Here is a 3,893-nt window from a genome sequence, read left to right on the forward strand (position 1 = left end):
TCCTTATGACATAATCATCTCCCAAATTTCTATTTTCTAATATCATCATCTTGGGGATTAGGATTTCAACATATGAATTTGGGAGAGACACAATCATTCAGAACATAGCACATACCAATCTGAAATTAGCCTTCACTTTGAACCAGACTCCAACTTTTGTTAAATTCTTAAGGAAAATAGTTGTCATGAACCTCAATCCCCTGCTCTAAAATAGAGAATTGGCCTGACCAGGCGGTGGCGCAGTGGATAGAGCGTCGGACTGAGATGCAGAGGACCCAGGTTCGAGACCCTGAGGTCGCCAGCTTGAGCATGAGCTCATCTGGTTTGAGCAAAAGCCCAACAGCTTGAACCCAAGGTTGCTGGCTCCAGCAAGGGGTTACTCGGTCTGCTGAAGGCCCATGGTCAAGGCACATATGAGAAAGCAATCAATGAACAACTAAGGTGTTGCAACGCTCAACGAAAAACTAATGATTGATGCTTCTCATCTCTCTCCATTCCTGTCTGTCTGTCCCTGTTTATCCCTCTCTCTGACTCACTCTGTCTCTGTAAAAAATAAATAAATAAATAAATAAATAAATAAATAAATAAATAAATAAAATAGAGAATTGAAGTCGTCCTCAGTCCATAAGGACTAACATTTCTTTGGTGTGTGTGTGTAAAATCAAGCTTATTAATTTAGAAAGACTTAGACTACACATCTGAAGAAGTGTGAGGGAAGATGAGGAAAGGCTGACCATTGAAAAGTATGATAGCAAAAGGGTAGGATCAATTTATTAATGAATATTTATAGAGTTTCTACTAAGACCCAGAAGAATCACTATTGATCAAGCTTTCATATTTCAATAGACTCTTAGAATTTCCTTACATAATAACACAACAATTAATGTTTATAATTCTGAATATGTCATCTATAAAAGGCAAGATGAGGTTTAATTTACTTTGTTTTTAAAGGCAGAAAGGTATAAAGTACACACATTAGTACTTAAAAAATGGCTGATATTATTTAGTGCTTAAATTTTAATATTTATGGAAAATCTACATGTGAAAAAACTACTTTATTTTCATAGTATCATTTAAAAATAGCTATTATTTGTATTAAAGTCAAACCAAGCTCAAGGTCCTACACTGTCATTACCTCCAGTCAGCTTGTAAACTTCGGGTAGACATCATACCTCTCTGGACCTTCAATTTTTTCACTTATAAAATAAGGGAGTTAGTCTAAATTAACTCAAAAATAACTTCCAACTCTAAAATTTTATTATGTCTTCAGGTTTATTAAGATATGGACTTTTCTTCTCCTAAAAAGAGCTTAAAATATGTATAAACAGTTACATGATAGAGTATTTTGTGTTGGGAATTGCCCAATGGGGCAAAAGAGACTGATTAGAAATGAAATCTTCACTCACAAACACCTACACGAGTCTAAGAATAAGGTGTGGTTTTCTTTCAACTGGTAGAAAATTTGAATAATAGAGTAAGGAGTTTATAACTAATTATCATTTAAGATTTACATTAGAGATCAGTTGTTGGAATTTCCCAGAAGGTAATTTCCCACTGCAGCTTATCTTGCCCTACTATGGACCTCAGAAGCTCCCTAAAATAAAAATCAGAACATTTGATTTGTTTGGTGCTTCCACTATAAGTATCTCTAACCCCAATTTCCTCCTTTTTTCTTAAAGTCCATTTCCTAAGTCTGACTCTTCAAAGACATAGCTTTACGGTCTTTGTTTGGGGGTATGTTTTCCTGACTTAGATCAATCACATTTCTGCTATTTGGGATGTTGAGCCAGACACTACTGAAACTGATTTAGATATAAGTGGAAATTTAAGAAGAAAGACTACACCAAGAGATCACAAGAGGTAGAGCTAGAAGTGACAGGCTACATGCCTGCACAGATTATTGGGTATAGATCAGTGAAAGAGGCTGAGGAGAGAGGAGAAAGGAAATGAGTCTGGAAGAGCAAAGACATGTACATGATCTTGATTTGTTTCACAGCTACTGTGAGGTGGTGTCACATAATTTCTACCAACCGCAATTCGTAAATTAAGAGACTAATACTCAGAATGGTAAATGACTTATTTTCTAAAGGTCACATGGCTAATTACTGTTATAACTGTGTTTAAACCTTAATCTTTTGATCTTAGCTAACCCTATTTTTTAGGGTTGTTTTAATACTATATAAAAATATTTTATTATGTTTTATATTTTATAAAAGGACACTAATACATGATTTCACACAATTTCATTCTTATAAGAGTGCTGTAAATTTCAAATCAGAATGTATGTGAGTGCTCGCTTCGGCAGCACATATACTAAAATTGGAACGATACAGAGAAGATTAGCATGGCCCCTGCGCAAGGATGACACGCAAATTCGTGAAGCGTTCCATAAAAAAAAAAAAAAAAAAGAATGTATGTGAAAGCAGTTGCACTGTAATTATCACATGCTTCTACTTCCACATAGTACTTTCCATCTGAAGCTACTGAAATTCTTGAGATCTTAGTTAAGATTTAAAGGTTGTCTGGTAAGGCATTGCGAACATACTTAAACATATTCCATAGCTTCTGCTAATGCTTAGAATTAAACAAAGGCATAATGAGAAGTTTATAACCTGTAATGTCCAACTTTTTTATTTTTATTTTTTATAGTTTTAGAGAGTGAAAGAGACAGACAGACAAGAAGGGAAAAAGATGAGAAACATCAATCTGAAATTGCCTCACTTCAGTTATTTATTGATAGCTTCTCATATGTGCCTTGACCAGGGCGCTCTAACTGAGTCAGTGACCTTTAGGCTTAAGCCAGTCACCTTGGGGCTCAAGCCAATGACCATGGGGTCATATCAATGATCCCACATTCAAGCCAGCGACCCTGTGCTCAAGTTGGACAGCCTACATTTAAGCAGGCAACCTAGAGGTTTTAAAAGAATCTGGGTCCTCAGCATCTGAGGTTCATGCTTCGTTCACTGTGCCACCAGTGGTGAGACAGGAATGTCCAACTTCTTCAAACAGACTCCAAGACCATTAACAATTTGTTGCCCTGACTTACGGCATTCATTTATACATCTTCTAAATTTTTTAGCCCCAGACCTGAGTGGATTCTTTCTCCACGTAGACCTGTTCGGAGGTTCTACTAGTGGTCAGTTTTTATGCCTGTGTCTTGACACATTCACTTTCCTCTGCATAGAACACACTTCATCCATTGCCTACCCTTCCAGGTTTAGACTACACTTAGGGCTTTGTTCTCTAATTATTAGTAATACTTATGGTGCACAGCCGGAGTTGATAAACCATGACCCACAATGTTTTTGTAAATAAAGTTTTATTGGCACTCAGCCTATGACAGGCTACAAAGGCAGAGTCCAGCAGTTACAGCAGAGACCATATGGCACATAAAAATTTAAATATTTACTACTTGGACCTTTAGAGAAAGTGTTTTCCAACTCTTGGTCTGTAGAAATTACACTTACCCATGGAAAAATCTGGATCTAGCATAATGGAAATGGCACATTTTCTTCCTGAAATTATTTATTATTCACAGTATATATTAAAGACATTAAAATTACAGTAGTATGTTGAGTGCATATTTCATTGATATTCCTTAGAACACAATTTTAAAGTTTTATTAAAAGATCAAAATAATAAATATAATTTAGTGCTATGGCAATAATAGAACTCTAAAACCAAATAATATTACACAAATACTATGTGATACACAGTTGACCCTTGAACAACATGGTGGTTAAGAGTGCTCACCCACACACAGTTGAAAATGCATGTATAACTTTTTTAATATTATTTGTTTTACTGCTTTTATATATATTTATTTATCATTAATTTTAGAAGCAATCATTTTTTTTAATTTAAATAACAAAAATACTATTTTTATCAATTTT

The 3,893-nt window shown here is 35.0% G+C and overlaps 1 non-coding gene across 1 annotated transcript; it reads left to right on the forward strand.

Annotated features, from left to right (window-relative positions):
* The first annotated feature begins 2,289 nt into the window (after positions 1-2,289).
* Positions 2,290-2,396, forward strand: LOC136407274 (U6 spliceosomal RNA). Its single transcript, XR_010751831.1, has one exon. It is a non-coding gene; the product is annotated as a U6 spliceosomal RNA (small nuclear RNA).
* The last annotated feature ends 1,497 nt before the right edge of the window (positions 2,397-3,893 follow it).

The sequence above is a fragment of the Saccopteryx leptura genome, chromosome 5 (assembly GCF_036850995.1).
Source record: "Saccopteryx leptura isolate mSacLep1 chromosome 5, mSacLep1_pri_phased_curated, whole genome shotgun sequence".
Taxonomy (NCBI): Eukaryota; Metazoa; Chordata; class Mammalia; order Chiroptera; family Emballonuridae; genus Saccopteryx; species Saccopteryx leptura.